This window comes from Chrysochloris asiatica, unplaced genomic scaffold (assembly GCF_000296735.1).
Source record: "Chrysochloris asiatica unplaced genomic scaffold, ChrAsi1.0 scaffold00015, whole genome shotgun sequence".
In the NCBI taxonomy this organism is placed as follows: Eukaryota; Metazoa; Chordata; class Mammalia; order Afrosoricida; family Chrysochloridae; genus Chrysochloris; species Chrysochloris asiatica.
Window position 1 is genome coordinate 31,362,347 of NW_006408533.1, and position 12,346 is coordinate 31,374,692.

At 39.0% G+C, this 12,346-nt stretch overlaps 1 protein-coding gene across 1 annotated transcript in view; it reads right to left on the reverse strand.

The window, feature by feature from the left end:
• The window catches only part of PSTPIP2 (proline-serine-threonine phosphatase interacting protein 2), an 83,368-nt gene that overhangs the window by 64,707 nt on the left and 6,315 nt on the right, over positions 1–12,346 (reverse strand). The gene's annotated exons all lie outside the window — the stretch shown is intronic.

Sequence of the window (12,346 nt, forward strand, 5' to 3'; positions counted from 1 at the left end):
TGTTCCTTGGAGGCCAAGATGGCCAAACTTTATCTATCATACTTCGGACATATTGTCAGGAGGGACCAGTCACTGGAGAAGGATATCATATTTGGTAAGGTGGAGGGTCAGAAAAAGAGGAAGACCCCAAGGAGATGGATTGCCCAAGTGGCAGCATCGATGGACTCAAGCGTGGCAACAGTAGTGAGATTGGCCCAAGATCGGGCAGTGTTTCATTCTGCTGTGCAGAAGGTCACTATGGGTCGGTACTGACTAGATGGCACCTAACAACAACAACATAGTAGAAGAAATATTACAATGTTTGCCTGAGTCTGGGATAAAATTGGGTTGGCTGGGAAGAGTCATGAGTTCACTTTCTGGAGTGATAGAAATACATGTATCCATGTGACTCACATCCCTATCAAGATGTGTGTACACAAGTATGGGTGTATGTATTTTTCAAAACTCATCCATCTGTGCATTCCCTCTCAAGTAAATTACACGTAGAAAAAAATTAAAAGTTCACCTCCCACAAAAAAGATTAGGATTCAGAGGAATAATGGGAAGGAGATGGCTTTCAGAGGGAACAGGGAAAGCAAGCTTTGAAAGTGGGTCTGGTCTTTGTAGTTCTGCGTGCAGCAGGAAGATAAGGGCAGACAAGAGTAGGAGTCTGGGAAAGGCAGTCATTAAGACCAGCCCTAGCAGATCCGAGTATCCAACAAACCTCCGAAGACCCAGAATGTACGGTTCAATAATGCTCAAATCATAAAAGAAGGGAGTAGCATTCAAGTCTTAATCAATGCATTATTCCTTTTGTCCAAAACATTCTGAAACTAAATAGCCGCCACGGTTGCATAATATTGTAAATGTCTTTAATGCCACTCAATTATGCACTTTAAAATGGTTTAAAAATGCAAAATAAAGTGTTATTATTGTGGATTTTGCCACAATAAAAAAAAAATTTTTTTTAACCACTTAGAAAATTTTAAGACAAACATTTTGCTGAATCCAACCATGCAACATCCAGCAGATGTGTGAACCAAAAGACAATGAAAACAGTCCTGTCATGTGCAGATCAGCAGGCACTCTTGTCCTGGGAGCCATGGGAAGGGAGGTTTCCAGGAAGAAGTTCCTGTGGACCACAGGATGAAGGCTAACTCCAGGCTCAGGAGGGGAAAATGCAAATGGGCATTTATGGCTCCTGGAAGTTCAGAAGGTGGAGACTGCTCACTTTGCATTACATACAAAAGCTGTGTTTGTGTGTCTGGTTGGCAGCTGGGCACGCAGCACATAATAAGTGTGCTGAACTTTGCATTGTTGTTGTTGTTGTTAAGTGCCATCGAGTCAGGTCCGACCCATAGCGACCCTGTACAGGGTTTCCGAGGGTGTAAATCTTTACGGGAGTAGAAAGCCTCATCTTTCTCCCACGGAGCGGCTGGTAGTTTCGAACAGCTGACCTTAAGGTTCGCAGCCCGATTCGTAACCACTACGCTACCAGAGCTCCATAAACACAGTGAGAGAGGAGCCGTTGCCATGTTCCTCAGGTAGAGAAAATAAGATACTAGGAAGGAAAGTGGTCATAATCAGGGCTTCCAACCATAATGAAGGATCTTAACTCTCAATCAACAGTATTACTCAAATCTTTGCAGTTAGTTATTAACAGCTATATGACAAGAGTAGATTTGGGATTAAGACTGGGGAGTTCATTTAACCTCCCTTTCAACCTTCATTTTATCCAAAGAGGTAAAACCAAAATGAATCAATCTTGCCTTATCTGTGAATATGATTTATTAATAGTACTAATTCTGTCTGGACTCCTGGAATGGCACTGTAGCATCAAGACTGGACTATGAGCCATAAGCTTGGCAGTTTAAGCCCACCAGCTGCTCCTCGGAAATCTTATACGGGGTTGCTATGAATTAGAACCGACTCGGTGACACTTAACAAAAACATTAACAAATTATGTCTAGTATACATTGAGTACCTATTATGTGGCAAACCGCCTACTAACAATTTTACAGGAACTATCTGGTTCAACCCTACAAGTCAAATTCACTGCTTTTCAGTCGATACCAATTTACAGTGACCCTATGTTGCTGTTGTTATGTGCTATGGAGTGACCCTATAGGACAGAGTAAAACTCCTCCTTAGGGTTTCTTTAAAGGAACAGAATGCCTCATCTTTCTCCTGTAGATAAGCTGATGAGTTTGAACTGCTGACTTTGTAGTTAGCAGTCCAACATTTAACCCAATGTACCACCGGGCCCCCTTCCCTGTGATATTATCTCCATTTTTTGGAAGGATGACTCGATGGCACTTAACAACAACTTGTGGTATTCCTACTGTAGCAGCACTAGATCGCTAAGACACTCTCCTAAGAATAAACTCAAAGTCACTATAATGGTGTACCCCTTCAACGTTCTCTTGAGCAATAGTTGCTGTTGTTAAGTGCCGTCTAGTCCAGTCCGACTCACAGTGACCCTGCATAGGGTTTCTGAGGCGTGGTGGTGAGCTTGAGCCACCGACCTTATGGTTCAAATAGATCTTGCGGTCCAGTACATTAACCCACAGCCCACACCAGGGCTCCTTGAGCAGTAGTAGTGGGTTTTAAAGGCAAGAGTGTATTCTCAGCCCCTAGTTCTTGTTTCAGCATTCATTTATAAACCCACAGTCCACCCTCTGCACTTCCCAAAGCCGTTCCTCAAACTTCTTCAGCTCTCGACATTTTCTCAGGTCTACATGTTCCTCCTGTCAAGTCAGCAAGTCAACTAAAAAGGCAAAGTCACTCGGTTAAATCCTGTAACAGGGCATCTGAGGAAGTTACTGTGCAAAGCAAAAACACATTGGGAAAAAAATATTTTTTTTAACAATAAGAATATGCATCAAAATGTTGAAAGTCATTCTTAACTTTTTCTGCATTTTCCAAATTTTTATGATACACTTACATTACTTTTTAATCTGGCCTTTCCCCCAGTCCCCATCCCATAAAGATGGCAAACTTTCTCTCTCATCTGTTCCCAAGTGTCACTGCGCTGTAAAGCATAAAATCTGAAGGGGTTTTCCTGTGAATGACTCCAGCCAGGTGGAGCTTACTTCCATCTTGTGCCTACGTTTAAGTGCTCAGATGCCAGTTTTTCTTGAGTAGCTCATGCAGCCCTGACAGCTGAACTACCAGCATCAGAAGTGAATACATTGAAGACAGGTTTGGGGCTACTTCCCCCCAGCCAGCCCTCACAGAACATTCCTGGACACACCCTTTCATGGTCACCTGGTTGTGATGTCAGAGACTATAAGCTTTCCTACCTGCAATAGTCCCTCCCTGCTTTCCGTAGGCCCTGCTTGCCTATGTGGTGTGTTGCTGCCACCAGTTGTGGTTGTGGGAGGAGATGCCTTTGTTCCCTGTGGAAACTCATCTGTGGTTTCCCTCACTGGGTGATCTATGTTTGTCTATCTTGTGTTTACTCCTGTTTAAAACTTAATAAAGAGTCTCTATAATACTGATCCACCATTTGCCTGTCAGTTTGTCATACTGTGGTGTCTCATGTTTTGCTGTCAAACGACGTATTACATTGGACAAATCTGCTGCACAAGACCTTTTTAAAGTGTTGAGGAGCAAAGATGTCCGTTTGAGGACTAAGGTGCACCTGACCCAAACCATGGTATTTTCAATAACCTCATATGCATGTGAATGTTGGACAGTGAATAAGGAAGGCTGTAGAAGAATTGATGCATTTGAGTTAAGGTGTTGGAGGAAAATATTAAAAGTACCATGGACTGCCAAAAGAACAAACAGATCTGTGTTGGAAGAAATACAGCCAGAGTGCTCCTTAGAAGCCAGGATGGCCAAACTGCGTCTCTCATACTTCATATATATTATCAGGAGCGGCCAATTACTGGAGAAAAATATCATGCTTGGTAAAGTAGAGGGTCAGAGAAAAAGAGGAAGACCCCCAAGGAGATGGATTGGCACAGTGGCAGCAGCAACGGGCTCAAACATAGCAATGATTGTGAGGTTGGTATAGGACTAGGCAGTGTTTCGTTCTGTTGTGCATATGGTCGCTATGAGTTGATACCAACTTGATGGCACCTAACAACAACAACAACATAATATTTATATATTCAGAGATGGGGCCTCTTTTCATTGTTGTTATGTGCCATCAAGTTGGTTCCAACTCATAGTGACCCTGTAGAGGGATTCCAAGGAGTGACTGACTGGTAGGTTTGAACTACCAAGCTTTTGGTTAGCAGTCCAGTGCTTATTCTACAGTGCAAACCTGGACTCTTTCCCCCCTATAACACCTGAAATAACAACAGAAAACCAGGAAGGGCTCGAATGAAGAAACTTGAAATTTGTAAACATTTCTGAAATATGAAAAACAGATGAGATTAGGTGGTCAAAGGTCAGACCTAGTATTCCACACAAGCAAAACAGAAGGAAGTACACACCTTGCCCATCAATGGGCTAGAAAGTCTCACACTTCAAGTCAGCAGGGGCTAAAATGAGCAGCACGGAGAAATGGCAGTGTGTTTGGAGGACACAGAACCCAGCTAGTGCCTTGTCCAATGCTGGCTACAAGCTGAAAGCAGAGCAGCTGCTCCTCACATTTGCAACAAAGCTGCAGTTGGTAAGAACTCCACCCGCAGCAGGTTCCTAACATGGGCATAAAGGCCAGGAACAGCAATGGGACAGTTCCATGGAAAACTTCCTTGGGAAAACTTGGAATAAAAAAGTCCAGCACAGCTCTGAAGTCCTGTAAGTGTCTTACACATCCAGGGACACTCTCTTTTTTCCTACTCCAGACAGAGGCAAAACAGTCAAAGTTGTCATGATTTTACATGAAATAAGCATAGACTTTATAAAACCAAAGATAATCAAGTAAAAAGTATATACTTTATAAAACCAAAGACAATCAAGTAAAATTCATTACAGAAAATGTAATGGCTTTCTTAATATGTCAACAATAACCAGTTAGAAATGTAATTTAAAATGCAAAGATCTTATTCATCCGGCCAACAAAATCTATCTTTTAAATGCTTAGCTTTCCTTTTAAAGGAAAACTATAGCATAGTGGTTACGAATCAGGCTGTGAACCGCAAGATCAACGGTTAGAAACTACCAGCTGTTTCATGGGAGAAAGATGAGGCTTTCTGCTCCTGTAAAGATTTGCAGCCTCGGAAACCCTGTACAGGGTCGCTATGAATTGGAACTGACTCCATGGCACAAAACAACTACAACAATAAAGCATTACTAAAGAACACAAATGAGGGTCTCTTTAAGAGTTAATTATATCTGAGTACAGATGGGAAAATTCAATACCAGAAAGAATTAATTCCCCCAAAATTATAAATTTAAAATAGTTTCAGTCCAAATCAAAACCCGACTGGATGTCTTTCTTTCTTTTTTTTTTAACTTAACTTCATTTTAAAGCCCACCTAGAAGATTAGATGAATGACAATATGTTGAGAAGACAAATGAATGAGGACTTTAACTACCATATAAAAAACAGTATTTGTTAAGTGCCATTGAGACAGTTCCAACTCATAGCAGCCTTGCATAGGGTTTGTAGAGACAATTTTGATAAAGGGAGCATTTGAAATCAGAAAGCAAAGGATGGCTTGTTAATAAATGCTGTGACAGTCATTGTCTATTTTTTCAAAACTAAAAGTAGAGCCCTTCCTAGCATCCTACTCTAAAATAAATCTCTGATGAATTAAAAGTCTAAAAGTGGAAATAGTGAACATGTAGAAAAATATAAATACTCATATATGTAAATAGGGAGTCCTGGTGTGCTATTGTAGGATCAGCACTGGACTGCTAACCACAAAGTCAGTGGTTCAAACCAACCAGCTGCTCCTTGGAAACCCTATACAGAGTTACTGTCAGTCAGAATCAACCCAACAGACCTTAACAACAATATGTCAATATGGAGGTGACTGCTATTTTCTAAGCACGATTCTAAATTTAGAAGACATATAGATTAATCTTTTGTGATTAAGAAAATATGGTTTACCAAAACTGACACCTTTTGAAATAAAAAGCTTAAACAAGCCAGTTTCTATAGAAGAAGTAATATAAATGGAATGATGGAAATAGAAAATCCCCCCGTACAAAGACTTGTACTCAAGTGTTCACAGCAGCTTTATTTGTAGTAGCTAAAACCTACAAATAAATATCCATCAGAAGGGCAATGGATAAACAAACTCTGGCTGTTGTATGTCCATAAAATGGAATACTACTCACTAGTCAAAAAGAATACACTATTAATACAACTCAACAATGTGAGTGAATCTCAAAATAATAAGGATAAGTGAAAAAAGTCAGGCAAAAAAAGAGTACTTAGTGTCTTCCATTTATTTAATTCTAAAAAACTGCAAATGCTCTATCGTGATAGAAAGCAGATCAGTAGTTGGGATGGGAAGAATTACAAAAGAGCGTGAGGAAACGTTGGGGTTATGAATACCGTCTTAGCTGTCTAGTGCTGCTATAACAGCAAGATCATAAATGAGTGGCTTTAACAAACAGAAATTTAGTTTCTCTTAATTTGTTGGTGTTGTTGTTAAGTGCGGTCAAGTCGGTTCTGACTCACGGCCACCCTGTGTGGGGTTTCTGAGGAATAGCTGGTTGGTTTAAGAGGCCTGAAATTTGAATTCACTGGTTCTAGGGAAAGATTCCCTCCCTCTCTGTCTACTCTGGGGAAAGGGCCTTAGCTATCACTTGGTGTGTATCTTATCTGTTTGTGCTTGTTTGCTTCCTTGCTTAATTTGCTCCTTTTTTCTTTTCTTTTTTTTAAATTTATTTTATTTTTTAAATGTTTTATTGTGAATTATGTGATAGTTTATATGAGAGAACATTAGTTTTACATTCATCCTATCCTATATCGTTTCATTACCATGGTTACAATCTCCTCCATGCATCATCAACCAACCAAAGGGTACACCCTGCAAGCCGGTCCCTTCTGTCATCAGCACACAGCCCCTCTCCCTCTCTGCATCCAGAGTCCCCAGCCACTCCATCTCTCTACGTCATCGTCTCTGCCTCCATCTCTGGTGTCACTGCTTCTCTGGGTAGGGTCTCGCTCTTCTCCCTTGATGGTCCCAGGAACCTCTGCTCCTAGACTACAAAGTGAATCACTCCCCTCCTTGCTACAAAACATCTACCTTTAAATTTCCAACCCTCACAATCAGTCCTGGTAACAATTATTCACTATTGTTATCACAAGAGACCTATCCGCATTTCCTTTCATAGTCCCAGCCTAGACAGATTGGATACTACTCAGTGGAGATTCTACCTTCCTCAACACTCTCTTGAAAGCTTATAAACCAGTCACTTCTTGCCTTTGTAGCCCCCCCCACTTTGGTTAGCCAATGTCCAAGTTGCCCATCCCTGTCTACTCTGTGTATGGAGGGGGTGGGTTAATTTGCTCTTTTAGATCTCAAAAGAAATTGATTTAATATATACCTTCCAATAATACTGCCCCACTAGCACAACAACAACAAAAACCCACTCCCAATTGGAATTAGTATTACAGCTGTCGGGGTTAGGATTTACAACACATATTCTGGGAGAGGGACACAATCCATTCCATAACAAATACGTTCACTATCTCAGTGTCAATGATGGCTACATGGATGAAAACATATGCCAAAACCTATCAAACTATACATTTTAGACATGAACAGTTTATCCTATATAAGCTGGAAAAAGCAAAAAAAGGAGGGATGGGGCTCCCCTAAAGCCTCCAGAAGGAGCCAACAATCCTGCCAACACCCTGATTTTTGCCAAGTGAAATCCATTACACCCTTCTGATCTCCAGGACTGTAAGATAATACATATATGATGTTGTAAGTTTATGATAATTTGTTACAGCCACAACAGGAAGCTAACATGAAAAACTTAACCACAGGATCAAACTGACCACCACCAGTAAGGGAACAAATAAACATCCTGAGCTTCCTGATGTTCATAAGAACACAGCAACAGCTCTGGGATAATCTTGCCATAAATGCAAAGCCTTAATGTAAGACAAGTCATCTCACACTGAGGGACATTTATAAAACAACTGGCCATTGCTGTTGTTGTTGTTGTTAGTAGGTGCCTTTGAGTTGGTTCCAGCTCACAGTGACCCTATACACAACAGAAAGCAATACAACCCAATCCTGTGCCATGCTCACAATCATTGCTATGTTTGAGCCCCTTGTTGCAGTCACTGTCATTAATCCATCTCATTGAGGGTCTTCCTCTTTTTCACTGACCCTCTACTTAACCAGGCATGATGTCCTTCTCCAGGAACTAGTACTTTCTGATATCATTTCCAAAGTACATGAGACAAAGTTTTGCCATTATCACTTCTAAGGCGCTTTACTTCTTCCAAGGCAGTTTTGTTCATTCTTCTGGTACTTCATGGTATATTCAATATTCAACTGCATCAATTCTTCTTTGGTCTTCCTTATTCATTGCCAAGCTTTTCACCTGCATTTGAGGTGATTGAAAAAATCATGTCTTGGTTAATGCACATCTTAGTCCTCAAGGTGAAATCTCTGCTTTTTAATACCTTAAGGAAGCCTTTTGCAGTAGATTTGCCCAATGCAATACGTTTGATTTCTTGACTGCTGTTTTTATGGGTGTTGGTTGTACATCCAAGTGAAATCAAATTTTTTACAACTATCTTTTTTTCATTTATCATGATGTTGCTTATTGGTTCAATTGCGAATATTTTTGCTTTCTTCATGTTAAAGTGTATTCTTTGATCTTCATCAATAAGCGCTTCAAGTCCTCTTCACTGTCAACAAGCAAGGTTGTATCAGCTGCATATCACATGTTAATGAGTCTTCCTTCAAACCTAATGCTGCCTTCTTCTTTGTATAGTCTATCTTCTCGAATTATTTGCTCAGCATATATATTAAAGAAGTATGGTGGAAGAATTCAACCTAGACACAATCTTTCTTGATTTTAAACGAAGCAGTATCACCTTGTTCTGTTTAAGGACTGCTTCTTATTGTATGTACAAGTTCTTCATGAGCACAATTAAGTGTTCTGGAGTTCCCATTCTTCACATTGTTACCCATAATTTGTTGCATAGTCAACAAAACACAGGTCAACAACTTCTGGCATTCTTTACTTTCAGATGCCAGATGCTGCATCCAACATCAACAATAGTATGATATTACAAGTAATCTTCTGAATCTGACTTTCTCTGTAGATGTGCAACTATTTTACAATGATCTTCAGTAAATTTTTGCTGGCATGTCAAATTAATGACATTTTGCAATCATTTCTACATTGAGTTGGATCACTTTTCTTTGGCATGGGCACAAATATGGATCTCCTCCTATTAGTTGGCTAGGTAACTGTCTTCCAAATTTATTAGCACAGATGAGTGAACACCTCTATAATTACACTCATGTGCTAAAACAGGTCAGCTGATACTCTCTCCATTCCTGAAGCTTTGTTTTTCACCAACACTTTCAGTGAAGTTTGGACTTCTTCCTTCATTATCATTGGTTCTTGATCATATGCTACCTCTTGAAATGGTTGAACATCAGTTTTTTTTGGTACAGTGACTTTGTGCATTTGGCCATCTTCCCTTGGTGCTTCCCACATAATTTAATATTTTTGCCCATATAATCCTTAAATATTTCAACTCAAGGCTTGAATTTTTCTTTAGTTCTTTCAACTTGAGAAATGCTGAGCATATTCTTCACTTTAGATTTTCTAACTCCAGGTCATTGCACATTTCATTATAATATTTTACTTTGTCTTCTTGGGCCACCCTTTGAAATTTTTTGTTCAGCTCTTTTAGTTCATCATTTCTTTCTTTCATTTGCTTTAGCTACTCTATGTTCAAGAGCAAGTTTTAGAGTCTCCTCTGACATCCATTTTGTTTTTTTCTTTCTTTTTAATGACTTTTTTCTTCCTTCATGTATGATGTTCTAGATGTCATCCCACAACTCAGTTGGTTTTCAGTCATTACTGTTTAATGAGTCAAATCTATTCTTGTGATGGGCTCTAAATCCATATTCAGTATGAATATACTCAAGGATATATCCAAGGTCATATTTTGTCTTCCATGGACTTGTTTTAATTTTTTTATTTTAATTAGAACTTATATATGAGCAATTGTTCTACAGTTGGTCCCTGGCCTTGTTCTGATTAATGATGTTGAGCTTATTTATTGTTGGTTTCCACAGACGTCGTTAATTTGATTTCTGTCGTATTTCATCTGGCAAGGTCCATGTGTACAAGGAAAGCTTAAAACAAATTGTGGAAAAATGGAAAAGATAATGGAATTTTTCCACAAACTTTTTGAAGCCCCCTCATATAGTTGCCATTTATATTGTCGAAAAAGGGTATTTCCAATGAATTCTATGCAAAATTCTTTAATGCCATCTCCAGCATTGTTTCTATCACCAACACCATATTTTCCAACAACCAGCCCTTCTTTGTTTTTCCAACTCTCACATTCCAATCTCCAGTGATTACCAATGTATCTTGATTACAAGTTTGATCAATTTCAGACTGCACAAATTAGTACAAATCTTCCATTTCTTCATCTTTAGCATTAGTAGTTGATGCATAAATTTGAATAATAGTCATAGTAAATGGTCTTCCTTGTAGACCTATAGGTATTATCTTGTTACTAGTAGCATTGTGCTTCAAGGTAGATCTTGAATGCTCTTTTTGACAATGACAATAATGCCATTCCTCTTCAGTTTGTCATTCCCAGCATAACCATATAATTGTCCTATTCAAAATGGCCAATACTAGTCCATGTCCATTCACTAATACATAGTTAGGTAAGCAAGTGTTCCATTTAATTTCAGTTGACTTACAATTTTCCTAGATTGATACTTCATACATTCCACATTCCTATTATTAATGGATGTTTGCAGTTGTTTCTCCTCATTTTTTAGCCACTTCAGCAAATGAAGGTCCCAAAAGTTTTGCTCCATCCATGTCATTAAAGTCAACTCTACTTTGAGGAGGCAGCTCTTCCCTAACCATATTTGAGTGCCTTACAACCTGAGGGGCTCATCTTTTAGTTCTATAGCCAATAATGCTCCACTGGTATTCACAAGGTTTTCACTGTCTAATTTTTTAGAAGTAGATGACCACTTCCTTATTCTTAGTCTGTCATAGTATGGAAGCTCCAATGAAATCTGTCCATCATGAGTGACCCTGCTGGTATTTAAAATACCTGTGGCATAGTTTCCAGAGTCACAACAACACATAAGCCACCACAGTACAACAAACTGGCAGAGTAGTTTGTGGATCAGCCTAGTGGTGGAACTAGCTTATATTCTTCAAAACTGTCCGATACTGACTAGCTAATACTCTGAGTATGTCACTTGTTTTCTCTTGTTGCAGCTTGTCCATCTATATATCTGAGTGAATTCTCTGTACTATTCTTTCAACATTTTTGTAATCAAAACTTCTTTTGTAAGTTAAATTCATCATAACAAAAGGTATTCTAAACAAAGTAAAAAACTTGAATGACAAATTGGGAAGAAACAGCAAAAAATATTTCATAAAAGACTAATGTGTACAATGAGCACCTACTATGGACTGGATTGTATCTTCCAAAAAGATATACTAAAGTCTTAACCCCTGAACTTGCAAATGTGACTGTGTTTGGAAATAGTTATTAGTGCAGTTAAATGAGGTCATACTGGAATAGGGTGAGTCCTAATTTGAATCCTTTTTAAGTGGTGTTCAATAAAACAGGGAGACCAGACATGGGAACCAAATCACAACCAGAGGCCATGTGACGTAGTTGTCACACATGCAACCACATGCGTGCTTACAAATGCATCACTACATACATATAATTACAAGGATACAAGTCTACACTGGGACATACCACACATTTACTTGCAGCAAACACTATTTCTGAAATGTTTGGATTCCTATGGCAAAATTGAACATAAAATTAGAAATAATTTCACATTTACTAGATACATTTACATTATGTATGATGAGATCACGGCTCTGTAAAAGATTATTATTCCTGTACATTTAACATAAAAGTCATAAGATTTAGTAGATGTCAATGTTCAGAATGTTTCAACATTATACATGTAAGCTTCAATGTGACCCACATCAAACATACACAAACAACATCTCAGGGGCATGAGGAATTTAACTTACAAATCCATTGGAAGAGGAAATCTGAAATTAAATGTGATGTTTTAATTTACAAGGCATATTAGGCCACCTTTAAGTGTACTGCTTGGACTACGGTGGCCCCATACAATAAGCACAGAACTGAGAACCACAAGGTTTGCAGTTCAAGCCCACCAGCAGCTCTGCAGGATAAAGATGAGGTTTTCTACTCTCTCAAAGATCTTAAAAGCCTCAGGAATCCTATACA